Raw genomic sequence first — 16,997 nt, forward strand, 5'->3', positions numbered from 1 at the left:
TAACTGGTGCCACCTTTGACAACCGGTCGATGAGGATCAGTACAATTAGAGACAAGAACGTGCAGTTTGCCAATATGGTCATTGGATATAAGTTAACTCAATCCAACCGGTTGAACTCTCTATCTAGTTCTTGTATCTACTGTGCACACAAGATGGTAAAGGAAAATGAGAGATATGATCTTTGTTAGTGGATGTGTGATGGATTGATTTTGAACCTAGGAATGATTAAGGAAGAAAAGAAAGGTATATTTTGGTATGGTAATCGCATTGTTTGTCTGATTTTTTTCTTTCTAAATGAGACATCGGGATTTAGCAAGAGGCAATGGGCCTTTGATGTTCCGGTAGGCAAGAAAATTAAGGATGCCTTGAGGAATTTGGGACCAGACAGAGAATCCATTATGTGGGGTTATTTCAAAGCATTCTAGAAAGCAATGAAACTAAGAGAAAGGATGCCAAAGCATATTATTGACAAGTATTCTACTAAAATATGTTTTATGGTTAAAAAGGATGAAAATCTAATGGAAGTGGTGCAACCTAGAAAAATTTGGGTAACTGAAATGGGCTATGAGGTTGATGCACAGATCTTGGACCTTTATGCCAAGATGCTTATAGATGCCCCGGTTGATGAAAAGGAGAAAACTTTTGGAACTGCAAAGCAGAAGGAATCGGAAGTGCACATAGGATTTAACAAAAATAAGAGGGAAGGCCAAAGAAAGAAGATTCGATAGGTTGTCTAGAAGATTCCCTCTGAGATTAAACAAATCATTGGATTGGCAGAGTCATCTCCTCCAAGAGCATTTTAGGCCTCACCGACATCAACAACCAGCAAGGGTGTGATGAATAGGAAGAAACCAGAGACCTTCATTGCCCCTATTGCATCCAGTTCTGAGACTGAACACGAGCCCCCCAAGATTCCTAAAATCTACACAACGATTCAGAGGAAGAAGCCTGAGGAAGGAAAACTACAGAAAGCAAAGGCCACCCCTCTGACAGCCCCAAAGAAACCTTTGAAGGAGAGGAATTCCTACAGAGAAGAGGAAACTGATAAAGGAGACTGATCCCACTCCTAGTAAGAAGAAATCGGATTTAGATGTGGCTCTTGAATCCGGTAAAAGTGTTAAGGTTATCCCTCCTCTTTCTGTTGCTGAATTAATTGATCAAATAACTAAGGATGAAATTTTGATTAATATTCAGCATTATTATGCACATATGGATGATAAGAAACAAAAGGAGATTGAGGAATCAGTTTTGTTATACTTATACATATATAAGAAAGCTTTAATTGAAATAGAGAAACAAATACCAATAGATTTATATAATAAGTTAGATGCTAGGAGATTATCTTCTATTGAGGAAGATAAACATATAAAGATTCAGGAATTGTTGACTGTTTGTGGTGCTATAACTAAAGAGGAAATGCAACAATGTCTCGAGTTTGCTAATAAAATAATTTTTTGGAGTAGACACCAACATGTTAGCTTAATGGTGGGTAGAGTGAATGAAATAGTCAAGGAAACGCACAAGGAATGGGTAAAATTATTTATTGATAAACTAGATTTATTTACATCACTGAATGTACCTCATAAGTCTGACATTCTCGACATCCCGGTTGATGCTAAGGGTAAAGGTATATTAGCTGAAGCCCCACCAGTTTTGAAACAGAAAATAACTGAGGACATTCCTTCAGATGAACCACTTATACAAGATATCTAGATAGGATTACCGACAATTGATGTTGTACAGGTTGAGCAGGTCACACCGAAACAGATCATTCCAGATATAGAGGTTATTGATATTGAGACAGTTAATAAACAAGTTGAGGATATTGAACCTGTGGCAACAAGTGTACATATGAAAGAGGTCAAGGTAGAGTAGGTTACTACACCAAGTGGCCAAGCCACCAGTGCAAGTCAATAGGTTGGAGATATCGGAAAATTTTTGGACAATCACTCATTGTTGGCACTTGACACATTTGGTCAAGAAGATTTTGGGAAAGAGAATATTGGGCAACTGAGCAAGTTTTGAATTAATGTTTGTTGCAACTCAGAAATTGATGAAGGAAGGATTGAAGGATAAGTAGGTTATTGAGCAAGCTATACCGGTTTTGCAGCATCTTGCACCAGAATGCAAGGTTAATTAGGCAAATAGTCCCTTCGGTAAGCTTAAAGGTTTGACTGAGCATATTGCAAAAGAGTACAAAACTCTTCAACAAGCATCAAACCAACAGTTGGTGGAAAGATACAATGTAACTAGGAAGGTCACTTGTGATAATATGATCACATCAGACAAAGCTAAGATGACAAAAGATATAACAAGGATTGATGAATCTCTTCATCAATATAGTCAAATATATCGGTCTTGCACTAACACAACAAAACTAACAACATACCTGCATAATAACATTAAGGTGAATAAGGATAAGTTGGAACAACTTGTAGTCAGTTTTGATGGTACTGAGTCATTGACCAGTTCTGTTGATGATCAAATTTTTCTTTTAGAGTCAAAAATTTCAGGTCTAGAGAAGGACAAGGACAAGTTAATCCGATGGGCCAGAGAATTGAGAGGCTTGGTTAGTCCCCGACTTAATACTCTATTGCTTCATAAGAGGGAATGTATGAAACAGATGAATATGCCCACACCGACAACCATGATAGAAGAATAATTGCATGCTTACATTCTGAATGGGTTTGTATAAATTTTGGGAACTTTAAAATCCAATTGGACACTTTTTTTGAAGGGTGCTTATCCAGATATTTTCAAGTACATCTAGATCTGGTAATCACAATTTTGACTCCATTCTTTTGTACATAACTTCATTCATTTCTTTTTCTTTGCCCCGACTTTGGCATTGATGTCAAAGGGGGAGAGGTTGGATGTGAAAAATGTTAAGGGACATAAGAAGTAATGTGTAGCTTAGGGGGAGCATCCTTCTGAGACCAATTTTGGGAGATTAGATTTTGGACAGGAATAGGAATCAGTAAAGCACTTCAACAATCCATTTTTTACATGAGTGTTGCCATCAATGCCAAAGGGGGAGATTGTTGGCAATTGACACTCATTTGGGCTAATGGTGTTGTCATTGATGGCAACACACATCATTTTGGGTTGGATACTTAATCGGTACTCACTAGAATTCAAGGTTTAACATCCGACATTCAAGGTAACCAACAAGCAAAGGAAACCAACATTTAGGGAAACCGACAAATATGGAACTGATATTTGGAGGCCGGCATGGGATATTGATCTAGCAGGTTAATGTGGCAATGGTCAGTGGCAACGGTCATGAAGATTAATGTTTTTATTTCTATTTAGGCAGACATGTAAATAATTTTTAATATGATTGTAAGTCGACATAAGGCATTTATGTTTATGTATGAAAGGGTATATAAGCTAGTTTGGTTAGGTCATTTAGATGATGTAGATACGATAGGTTATGTGAGTGAGATTTTGATCAACAAAATGAGAATGTAAAGATATGTAGTCGGTCATGGTTATTTGTCAAGAGGATTGGGAAGCGAACTAAGCTACCAGTAAGGAAGGATATATTGTAAACCAGTATAGACAATGCTTAAACTAAAACTCATCCAGCATATCAGATGCATACTTTGAGTTCATATTTTTGTTTGTAATTCAGTATTTCATATATGTAGTCAATGAGGCTCCTTTGTAACGAGAAGTGTGCTCTAGGCAATGTGCCTTCCTGCATGTGCAAGCCCCTCTTGTAACATTTATTCATTTAGCTAGTGTATAGATATTATGGGTCACCAATCCCGCTGTGGTTTTTCCTCTTTGAGGTTTTCCATGTATAAATCTCTGTGTTATGGTGTTGATTCTTGTGGTTGCATTGTTATTACTTATTGTTACTTTCTTTTATGGATACTGGTTAATAAGGGGATTTGTTAATAAGGCTAAAAATACTCTAACTAGCAGAACACTAATTCACCCCCCCTCTCAATGTTCTTGGATTCCAATAAAGTTAGCCTTTTTGAATGGTGAGTTGGAAGAAAAAGTCTACATTGCGAAACCAGATCGATTTTCACTAACAAATGAAGGAGATATGGTATGCAGATTGAAGAAAGCACTGTATGGACTCAAACAAGCTCCTAGAGATTGGTATGCTAGATTGGACAGGTATTTGATGAAGTTGGGATTTTGTAAAGGTACTCCTGATAGTAATTTATACTTCAAGATTGAAAATGATAACATTTTGATTGTTGAAGTTTTTGTTGATGACATTATTTCTGGAGGAAATGATGATTTGAGTAATAAGTTTGTTGATGATATGCAAAAAGAGTTTGAGATGTCTATGATAGGTGAGGCGAATTATTTTTTGGCTTTGCAAATTACACAGACGGATAAAGACATTTTCATATCTCAATCAAAGTATATGAAGGAATTGCTGAAGAAGTTTGGGTTAGATGACTCCAAACCTATTGGAACTCCTATTATAACTAGATGTAAGATGACAAAGAATGATGAATCTCTAAAGGCTAATTAGACTTTGTATAGATTTATGATTGGTGGATTTCTATATTTGACTCAGACTAGACCAGATATTATGAATGTTGTATGTCTTGTTGCAAGATTTTAGATGATCCTAAGGAAAGTCATGTTACTATTTTGAAAAGGATATTTAGATATTTGAAGGGAATGATTGATTATAGTTTGTGGTATCTGAAGAATGATGATTTAATTTTAAATGCTTATACATATACAAATTGAGTAGGTGATGTTGATGATCAAAAGAGAACTTCAGGTGGTGTATTCTTTTCAGGAAAGAAATTGGTTTCTTGGGCAAGTAAGAAGCAAGATGCTATTTCTTTACCTACTACAGAAGCTAAATACATTACTACTATTAGCAACTGTACTTAGGTAATTTGGATGAAATAGATGCTGAAGGATATTAGAGTTGTTTATAATTTGCCTACTATTATATATTGTTACAATTCAAGTGCTATCAGTATTTCTAACAATCTGGTGTTGTATTCCAAGACAAAACATATATCAATCAAGTTTCATTTCCTGAGAAAGTGAATGAGAACAAAGTTAGATTGGAGTATGTATCTACAAAGGAACAGATTGCATATATCTTTACAAAGTCTTTACCTGCAAATACATTTGCATATCTCAGAGAGAAGTTAGGGGTAATTTCCCCTCCTAATGTGAACCTGATGCTTTGAGATGCATCAATCTAGTGGACTTCATAGTCTTATCTTGATATCTAGATTGATGAGTGGGTGTTTCTACTTAGAGGGAGTAGTCAATATGTGGTTTAGTTTGTGATTGTGTGTTCTAAGGGGGATATTTATTCATTTTTGAGAGCCATTCACATTGATGTCAAAGGGAGAGATAAACATGTGAAAAACTATCTTATCTATCTAAGGTTGAAAGATATGTGCGCATGATCTCAAGGGGAGATTGTCGGTGTTGATTTCTTTCTTTGTATTGATTTTTTTTACATTCACATGTTGCCATCAATGCCAAAGGGGGAGATTGTTGGATATTAGAGTTGTTGGAATGTGTTGTTGTAATTGATGTCAACATATTCCTATGTTCTTGTGCTTCAGTGTTGTAGTAAGTTGGTTTGGTTGGTATATTGTAGATGTGGTGATGCAGATTTAAAGATTCAAAGATTACTATCTTCAGTTGATTCAACATGAGTTTTAGTGTTCTGGAAGGTGATCTGATCGAGTTATGAGGTCCAGTATGAGGACTTCTTTTTCTATTGGTTATGTGTTGCAAAGTTATGATTTCTAGTTTATGTTTCTTCAAAATTGATTCATTATGTTGTGTGCATTTTGGAGAGTGTTTGGGATGTTCATGTGTGTCCTCAGTTCAAGTGGTTCATGATTTGAAACTTCACAAGCGTATCTTTCAGTTTGTCAGCAAGTTATGTTGGTGTTCTTGAGCTCTAGAAGGAAGTTGGTCATGATTCTTGTAATCCATGTTGTTGCAGTTGATGCAGAGGAATTCACGTTGCTTGTTGATGTTTTTGGATCGTGCTATTTTCTTCTTGCTGGTCCGCATTGATCATTGTGTGTGTTATTAGAGATTTTATTGGTCTGGTGGTGTTCTTCATGTTATGCGACATATTCGGTGGTGTAGCATATTGTGGATGATCTTGGCTAGTTATTTGGTGGTGTTGTGTATTCAAGGTTTTGGTTTAGGTCCATGCTATGTCCTTGCCAACATTGTATTGATTTATGTATCATATGATGTAATTTTTTAATTAGGTCTTATGTGTTGAGTTGATCTTGAGGTTAAGGTCGATGATTTTTATAAATAAGTGTAATATCCATGTAAGTTGGATGTCTGCATATTGTGTGTGCAACAAAGAGATTTGATCTTTCGATAGTGTGTAGTGAAGAGTAGAGAAGTGTTGCAGAGCAAGCAAGTGTGCTTAACCAAAACTGTGATGAGGCATTTGGAGATGCTACTCTTTTATTTCATGTAATCCGGATTGGTGTTTGATCTTTGTAAGGCAGTGTGCCTTCCTTGGGTTGTATCCCTTTTTCTATTGTTTTGAGTAGTGAGCTCTAGGAAGTGTGCTTGAATGCATGTGCATTCCCCATTGTAATATTTTCACATACTACTACAGAGTATCATCATATTGTGGGTAGGAACCCACTGTGTTTTTTCCCTTAATTGGGTTTTCCACATCAAAATTTGTGTGTTATGTGTATTGTTGTTCATCTTTATTCTTGCTGTTGATGATTATATATGAAGTTGTGCTTAATTTGTTTAAGTTTGGTGAAAATTGATTCACCCCCCCCCTCTCACTTTTCCTTCATTTTTGTTGCCAACAGTATACACATTGAACATTGTGATATAACTTACTTTCATATTACTTTTTTGACATTTCAGTATTTATCCTTTTTTATCAATATTAGTATTGTTAAATCTCAATATAATTTTAAAGTTTTTTATAATATGCATCTTATATGATTTTCAATGTCTAACTCTTTAGTAGTTATTAATGATGTCTAAATTTTACTAAAATATCAATTATATTTTAATTTATTTACTAAAAGGAAATTTATGCTAATTAAATTTTACATTTGACAATATCTCCTTCGAATTTTATGACATAATAATTACCTCTATGCAAATTATGAAATCAAATCATTCTTCTCTAAAAAATTAAAAAAATAGATATTCATTTGGAAATTGTTTGGAATGAATGTGATACAGGACCATTTGATGGTGTAAGGGTAATCTTGCATCAACCAAAAATATATTTTATCTATTTTTTGTGTAATATTTGAAATAATATTCTGATAAATAAATTTAATATTTTTGGGGTTTAAATATTTAATAAATATTTTACCAAGTCCGTAAGGTGGCATCTTATAGGGAATTTGGACACATGTCGGTGGAGATTACAAGGCAAAATGAAGCAATCCTTGACCAATGCAACCACTTTGGAAGGTGGAAGTAGTTTGTGAGCATGTTACACTTTTCAATGATGGTTAAAAGAGCATATTGGAAGAATACTAAACTTAGGTATCCATTTTGGAAGTTAGTGGCTTTTTTCATTCATGCCTATGCAGGTTGACACATGTCACTTACATGCTTCCCAAATTGGGGAACTCAAGCTTGCATGTCTATGCATGCCTTTGCATGTGCTATTTTTGGGGTTTGGAGGACTTTCAAAGCATCTTTATGACAACCATTTGATTTTAAAAGGAAAGTGGTTGCCATGTGGAGGTCATTTGAAGCAATTTACTATGTTTAGAGGTTTTCCACTAATTTGGGGTTGTATGGATTTCTTTAATGGATTTTTGGAACCTTGTTTTCGCCCATGAGAATGTTTTATGGTTTTATTTTGAGCCCCCATGAATCTATATATTAAACCCGATTGAGTTGGATATTTTAGTTTCATAGTTGTAAGTTGAAGGATATATTTGAAGTGCAACTATAGCTCAAGTGTTAGGATGAATTCATTGTAGTTCCCTCTTTCTTATTTGTTGATTTTACATTAGATATTTTTTTATTTATATAAAAATTCAAACTATTGTATGTGCCTATAAGGCTGAAAACATTGTAATTTAAAAGCAACTTGATTGTAATTTCTTTTCAGGATTATAATAGAACATAGAATTCAATTTTCCTATTGAAATTACCTTGTTGTTTCTAAGTTATTTTTGGTTATTTCAAGTCAATTGAGTGGCTTACAATGTGTGGTTTGAGAGGGAGAGTCTACTTCATGTTCCAATTATTCAAGACTACATATATAAGTTTAAGGAAAGATAATTAATATCATATTGATAAAAGATACCATGATTTTGTCTATAATCCTGTACTAAGTACAATATTTGTGCAAGAAGATAAATATCATTCAAAACATGTATAATTTCATTCTATATACCTTACTCTTTATCACACACAATGATTTTACTCATACCTATTATTTGTGCTTAAATAACATAATTAGATGGTAGAGGTTCTCTATATCAAGATATAGCACCAATTAATAGAGGTTGATTGATCACTAAAACCACACCCAATATAAGATGATATCACCCAAGTTGTGCTAATAGTAAAATCTCAATGCATATTAGGTAAAAACATTGATAGCATATTCTCTTACCCTTGAGCACCTAAAAAAGATGATTTATTGTGTGCAAGAATTTATCCATTAGACATTTAGGCCTAAACTAAAACTAATGACATTGATTAGTTGTACCAAGTGTACTATTAGACCTAGATCATAATGACATAAACATGTTTTATATATGAGTTGCAAAAAGATATTTATTTTTAAATGCGTTTATAAGAAATGCTATAGCTTAATTGATGCAAAAACAAATTGAAATATTTAGGTTAAAGTAACAATGAAAATCAAGAATACTTATTCCCATGAAATCATTCTAATTGAAAAAATTATGTTGCATGAAACATTTTAATTAAAAATCTAATGTGTTGAAACAAGAAAAAATCTTTTGCCACTGCCTTCTTGGAAATCCTTGATAGTCTCTTATCAACTAGATGGTTTGCCAAAAAACAAAACTAGTGTACAAATTCCATTATATCAAATGCTATAATTGAACATTTAATTTTTTGTCTCCAAAATTAATTTCATGTGATTATAGGTTTACTTGAGATCGGTAAATCGAAGGATATAATTTTGTAGATTTGATGTGGAGATATAAAATTGTTCGATTAAAGAAGGTAATTAATTTTTGAAACATGACATTTTTTTTTTCATAAATTCGTTCTATTGTTTTAGTAAGATGATTATTGTAATGGAGAAATTTGTATATCCATGTAAATGAATTCTAGATTTATTTTAGAATTGTTGGGTAAGTGCACAAAGATGGTAGTCAGAAAAGGGGGTATAAGTGGACACTTTTTTTCTGAAATCAGGTGATCCTGAACTTAGAGGCAAAATTTGAAAGTTATCCACTCAAGATATGAAGATAATCAAAGAACAAATATTGTAGTACTCTTAATCTAGTTTCCACTTTTTCAAAATTGGATAAGATTAAGGGGGTAAAATCCTTCCCGCACGAAAACATGACCCTGTTTTTTTTCTGAAAAACATAACATAGTGTCTAACGTGCGCATAAAAAAAGTTATAGTTAGATTTAGTATTTTGACAAATCCTTTGGCAAAAAGATAGTTAAGAGTGAGCACTAGAATATGTGTATTTTTTTGTAATTTTTTGTTGAGTATTTTTTTTTAATGATTTTTCCAATCGAGCACATGCTGAAAATTCGATTCCTGTTCATGCACGAAGCATAAGTTGCACTAAACAAATCGAAAATACAATTTAAAAAAAAATAAATTGTAAAGAATCAAGTGCACTACAATAATATATAAATTTTTTTAAATTTAAATACGTATATCAAAAGTTATTCAAAAAATGGTGCACCTATGTCTGTGAGAACTATGGAGACACTAGTAAAAGAAATTCAATAATAATATGTTATTGTTGTTCAAATTGAAAAAAAATTATATGGTTAGAAAGCTCAGAAGATGGGTGAAAATATGGTGGCAATTTTTAAAATACCCACTTAATGAAGTGTAAACCTGATGATGACAAAGTCGATAAACCAAGTTGATAAAATAAAACACGTCAAAAATGAGAGAAATGGAGGGAAATCAAACTTCCAATCCATAGCTTTGTCATCCAGGCCTATTTCCAAGCCTAAAGAGTCAAAAGCACGTACGTGGTACTTATGGTTTAAAAAGTGCGTATGGGGTATGTATAGTGTAAGCAGCACGTATGCGCTTGTTTCCCTTTAAACAGCGCGTATGCACTATCTTTACTATAAACAGTGTGTACACGCTATTGTATAATATGATATTCTATGTATAATATGTGTATATACATATAATATATGTAATATATAATATGTGTATAATATGACATTGTATATATAATATGTTTATATACGTATAATATATTAAACATATATATACACATGTAAGTGTATCGTCTCTCCCTCTCAAACGCATACAAGGTCTCTCTCTCTCTCTCTCTCTCTCTCTCTCTCTCTCTCTCTCTCTCTCTCCCCTTCTCCCTTCCTCCATACGCCATCCCTCTTTCTCTTCTCCTCTCCCTCCATACCCCACTGCAACTGTGTTTGCACTTCTATAGAAGTAAGTGAATTTATTTCTTATCTGCAACTTCCTCTTTGATTTTTATCATGTATTCTCTCCCTCCCTCTACCTCTCCCTTCCCCCCATGTTCTCTCCCTCTCTCCCTCTCTCACACTCCTCTCTCTCTCTCTCTCTCTCTCTCTCTCTCTCTCTCTCTCTCTCTCTCTCTCTCTCTCTCTCTCCTTCCTTCTCTCCTTCTCTCTCTCTCTCTCTCTCTCTCTCTCTCTCTCTCTCTCTCTCTCTCTCTCTCTCTCTCTCTCTCTCTCTCTCTTCTTCCCTCTCTCCCTCTCTCTACCTTCCCTCCCCCCTCTTCTCTCCCTCTCTCCCTCCCTCTACCTCTCCCTTCCCCCCATGTTCTCTCCCTCTCTCCCTCTCCCTCTCTCTCCCTCTCCCACCCCCCCTCTCCCCCCCCTCTCTCTCTCTCTCTCTCTCTCTCCCTCTCTCTCCCTCTCCCTCCCTCCTTCTCTCTCTCTCTCTCTCTCTCTCTCTCTCTCTCTCTCTCTCTCTCTCTCTCTCTCTCTCTCTCTCTCTCTCTCCTTTCCCTCTCTCTCCCTCTCCCTCTCTCCCTCTCCCTCTCTTCCTCTCTCTCTCTATCATGTACGCACCACGTGTTGTTGTAGGATGCATATTGAATTTTCCATGCATTATGATATTTTTCATCATATTTGTTCTACTTTTCACACTAACGATGTTTTGTAGGAATGTAATATACAAGCACCTCCTAAGTTGGCAAGAGAATTTATTTCAAGTGTGTTATGTAATAGACATGATGGTTGCATTTATTATAAGATGCTTTGTTTGGAAGGTTATTGTGCTATATGTGATGGTTTGCAACGTTTACCAAGATGCATACATTTGGAGAGCACACATGAAATTGGTACAAAACTAGTTTCTTTCAGAAAATACAAGACAGTCACATATGAAGTTAAAGATGGAAAAGATTTGAAGAGATGTGAGCTAGTGAAAAATGATATATGTGTAGCTCAATTTATGAAAATGTTTCAAGAGAAACTAGTTTATGAGTACATAATGCATACACATAGAGCTTGATGGTTAGATGAGCAATTCAAGTTGTGTAAGGACACATTTCCTCTTGGCACCATTGTCTCTATCGTTGATTTCGCTGAAAATTATACACTACAACCTCAAAATAAAGTGCAATCCATGTATTATCACTCTACACAAGTTTCTATTTTTGTACACATAGCATTCATGCATGCAGATGATAGCACATAGGAGGATAGAAAGGTTGTAAGAGAGTATCACTTCTACATAAGTGATGATCATACTCATTCATCAGAGTTTGTACAAGGATGCTTTACAGTTTTCTATGATAGTTTAAAGGAAAGGAACATACGATACAACCGACACTTAATATGGTCAGATAATTGCACCGCATAATTCAAGAATGCAAGGATGTTTTATTGGTTGACAAGGATGCATGTGACAAGCGGTGTACAACATTTTTGGAATTTCACTGAGGCTGGACATGGTAAGGGAGAGCACGATGGTGCAAGAGCATGTGTGAAAAGAGCCCTAGCTAGGGAAGAATTGAAGTACGAAGGTGGTGCTGAGTTGGTAGATGTAGGAACAATTGTACGATGGTGTAAGTCTACGATGGGTCCAGGTAATCCAGGTACGTCATTTGTTCGTAGATATTTTTGGTTGATTGCTGGATCTAACATTGAAAACTATCTAGATTGTTGTATAGTTGCAGGATTGAGTGACATGCACTCATTTATGAGTTCAAATTCAAGTTCACTGATAATTTATACGAGACAGATGGTATGTGTTTTCTCTTCATGCATGTATTGTTTGTGGGAACAATGTGATTTAGAAGAGTGGGTTGACAAATGGTCTTGTAGACCGTTGGTTCCCATTGATTCATATCAAATTCCCAAAGCACTACAATTGAGCCAGATGGAGACATCAGTGGATTTTGACCATGTATCCGACCTAGTGGATTCAATTGATTTTTTGAGTTAATTTTTTTGCAAGTATTCTTTTTGGTTCATTTTGATGTACATCATACTTTATTTTTGGTAATAATTAACACTTTATAAAATACAAGTCATGTGTATGCAGTTGTTGCAGAAGAGAACAATGAAGAAGGAACATATTACTATTTGTGTCATTGTGTTGAGCCTAAAAGAAAATTGACAACCACAATCATTGACGCAGAGGGTATTGAGTACCCAATAGGGTCTGTTGTCGTGATAGGAACATGGCTTCGAAGATACCCTATCAAGAATTCTAATGTTTGGTTGTTCGAGGACTTTGAAACACACAGACATATTCTTCATTTCTCTAACCTTGTTGTTGCAATAAATATTCATTTGATGAAGTACCGTGGTAGACCTCATAACAAGATTTTGTGGAAAGTTCGTGAATCTGACCACGAGGCAATACTTGACATAATATGGGTTAGAGCCGATCCTGAAGGCTCACTTGATTGATTCTACGGTTCAGAGTAGAATGTTTTTGAGAATTTTGTATAAATCGTCAATGAATTGTTCTATATTCATTTTTTGTATATATAAATGCCCATGAGCTATTTTTTACATGTTTAGGGGCATAATTTTGTATATTTAAGTGGCAATGAGTTGATTTGTACATATGTGCATGCCAAATTTTGTATATTAAAATAGCGATGAGCTGAATCGCACATATTGTAATGCCAAATTTTGTATAAAAGCCCATGAGATGATTTGTATATTAAAATGGCGATGAACTGAATCGCATATATTGTAATGCCAATTTTTTTATCAAAGCCCGTGAGATTATTTGTAAGACAATTTTTTGTATAATCAAATAGACAAGAGCTGATTTGACCATATTTAGAGGCAAATTTTTGAATAATATGTGACAATGTTTTGTGACTATTTTGTGTGTCAATGTTTTGTGACTATGGTTTGAGTATATGTGATGTGTCCCTGGTCAATCATGAGCATTCTTGATTCTTGTATAATCATGGATAATTATTAGAGTCATTATTAGGTCATAGGGGTCATAGATTGAGACTAGATACAATTTGAGCAAAAAATGTCATTGTTGTCAAAAAAATTGTCAAAAACGTTGTCAAGCAACTTCTACATTGCATCGATAGGGTATGACTCTCAATGTTCTGGTGCTTTGGGATGCACGACAGGGGCATGCCTAGTATAAACCTACGCACCTGGACGCACTCATGATGTCGATTTGTGCACATGAGGAACATAATCAATTCTAGCCAATCTTGCAACTTTTCCTTGTAAGCAACTAACGGTTTTTGGAGCAGGCGAAAAAATGCTACTAATTGAAAATGGCTCCAAGTCATCAAAAAGAGAGATAGGCCATTGTAGAGGATCCTCAGGTGACCCCACAAGATCAAACAAATCGAACGTATGTGTCGTGGATTGGAAGAAACAATTCATCAAATTTTGACAATTTTTTGGACTCAGGGCACTTGAGAGATCGCATCGGTAGGGTATGACTCTCGACATTCTGGTGCTTTGAGATGCATGACAGGGGCATGCCTAGCGTAAAACTACCCACCTGGATGCGCTCATGATGTCAATTTGTGCACACGAGGACAAGAATCAATTCTAGCCAATCTTGCAACTTTTCCTTGCAAGCAACTGATGGTTTTTTGAGCAGGCAAAAAAATGCTACTAATTGAAAATGGCTCTGAGTCATCGAAAACCAAGATAGGCCATTGTAGAGGAGCCTCACGCGACCCCATGGGATTAAACAGATTGACCGTATGTGTCATGGATTGGAAGAAACAGTCGGTCAAATTTTGACAATTTTTTGGACTCAGGGCACTTGAGAGATCTCACCAGTAGGGTATGACTCTCGACGTTCTAGTGCTGTGGGATGCATGATAGGGCCATGCCTAGCGTAAACCTGCCCACCCAGATGTGCTCGCAATTTCGGTTTGTGCACATGAGGAACATAATCAATTCTAGCCAATCTTGCAACTTTTCCTTGCAAGCAACTGATGATTTTTTGAGCAGGCAAAAAAATGCTACTAATTGAAAATGGCTCTGAGTCGTCAAAAACTGAGATAGATCATTTTAGAGGAGCCTCATGCAACCCCACGGGATCAAACAAATCGACCATATGTGTCGTGGATTGGAAGAAACAGTCCGTCAAATTTTGACATTTTTTTGGACTCAGGGCACTTGAGAGATTGTACCGATAGGGTATGACTCTCGATGTTCTAGTGCTTTGGGATGCACGACAGGGGCATGCCTAGCATAAACCTTCCCACCTAGATGCGCTCGTGATGTTGGTTTGTGCACACGAGGAACAAAATTTGACCATTGCGAGCGTGAGAGTGCTCTCGCACCAAACACATTGTTGTTTAAATTCATATTGTCGATTTTTATTGTTTATATTCATATTGTTAATTACATATGCAAATATTCATTTAAATTTATAAAAGGGCAGCCACCAAATACAGCGAATACACAATAATGAACTGAATACAAGGAGTTTTGTAGGGTTAATTCAACATTTTAGAAATTTTATCAAATCATATTCCATGATTGCAATGCTTTATATCATATATTTTGTTGTTTATATTCATATTGTTGATTACATATGCAAGTATTCATTTAAATTTATAAAAGGACAACCACAAAATACAATGAATACAAAATAATGAACTCATTACACATTTATTGGATCCAATATTGATATTTATATATATAAAAAAGGCATGTCTACCAAGTCAATACAAGTATTACAAAAATGTGGCATATGCCATGTCCAAATCGATATACAATAAAAATGTAGAATATATCTACATGTATTGGTCATTCTATGACCAAAAGTAACACTATATGATCCTAAACTTGTGGTGGATCATCAAAATCAAGCCTCTTTGGCGCAGTACGCGGCTCTGTAGATGGCTACAAAACCACAATTCAAAAGCCAAGTTAGAATTCTTTTGTAGAAAATAGTTCACAATTAACATCATAACTATGCATTTAACTTTAATTCTTTTGCAATTGAAATGTAGATTACCTCATCGGCTGATCCAGGAGCTAATGTCTTTGCTCTCCTCTCCTTGTCACTCTTAGGAGTTTTCTTGAAGACATACTTAAATTGATCCACGTTATGGTCATACCGCGAAGGAGTCTATTGTAGATTAAATGTACAATTAATACAATGTACTAACATAAATATATCAAAAACACTTAAAAGCTATACTATAGAGAACAATGACGTACCTGTGCCTGAGATGTTTCTCCAATGGATTGAGGATGGCTCACCATCGATGTAGAAACTGATGCTATTACCTATACAAAAAATGTACAAAGATTAAATACAATTAATATAATGATAAGTATTGAAGGTTGAAAACAATTAATTTTACATATCAAACAAAAGTGTACCGGATCCTGAGATGCTTCTCCAGTGCAAGGAGGAGGGTTCGCCATTAACAAAATAGGTATGGATATTTCTTGTATGAAAAAATTATAAGATTATAATATATCACAAGTTCACATGTACGTGTGCATATAATCATGAAATCAAGAAAATAAAGTAGAGATACATACCTCCGCCCTCTCTTGATCCACGGGCGAATCAGGTGCATTCAACATATCCACAAAGCTCAATGGCCGTTGTACATGTAAAATAGACAAAAAACACTAATCAATCTACAAACCCCAACTAGTACTTGATTTCAACATTTTCAAACAATTGTACAGCTAAAAATGTGTTCAATTACCTTCTTCACATGTTTTGGTGTCCTCGAGGAATTCTTTTTCTTAGGACGAGCCCTAGACGTGGAGGGGGTACCCTAAAAACACAAAATTAACCTGAGATATTAGTACAGATAATAAATTAAACATAATTTTAAAAATCTAAAATGAAATGACTTGCATATTCCATCAAAACAATACATAAAAAGATTTGTACAAAATATCATACCGTATAGCCTTGTAGGCCAAAATCGATCGTTGACAGTGTGATGTCATCAATCTGGGACATTTCGTCCCCTGTCAACACCTACAAACAAGAAATTGGACCAAGCATTAAAGATAGTTAGTATATCTTGTATTTTTTTGAATTCAAAGTGTACTATTCTATTTTAACATTTTACAAAATTTATACCTCAGGCGTCGAAGTTGAAGCTGTGGTAACTGGGGGAGGTGTATGGGATACCGCTGCTGCATCCTGAACTGCATATTATGAATTCAAATCAACACACCTATGTCTGTGGCTCATGGGCAAACACCATGTCCATCAACTCATCTGTCAGCGCGACATCCTGAATCGTGTGAGCCTGACATCTACAACCACAAATCATGCATAGATGATATGAGTATCCATCTGCATCGGCTACATCATCTATCCCCGAGCATATCCCCAAGCAACTGACACACATATGCTCGATGGGC

This window comes from Cryptomeria japonica, chromosome 4 (assembly GCF_030272615.1).
Source record: "Cryptomeria japonica chromosome 4, Sugi_1.0, whole genome shotgun sequence".
In the NCBI taxonomy this organism is placed as follows: Eukaryota; Viridiplantae; Streptophyta; class Pinopsida; order Cupressales; family Cupressaceae; genus Cryptomeria; species Cryptomeria japonica.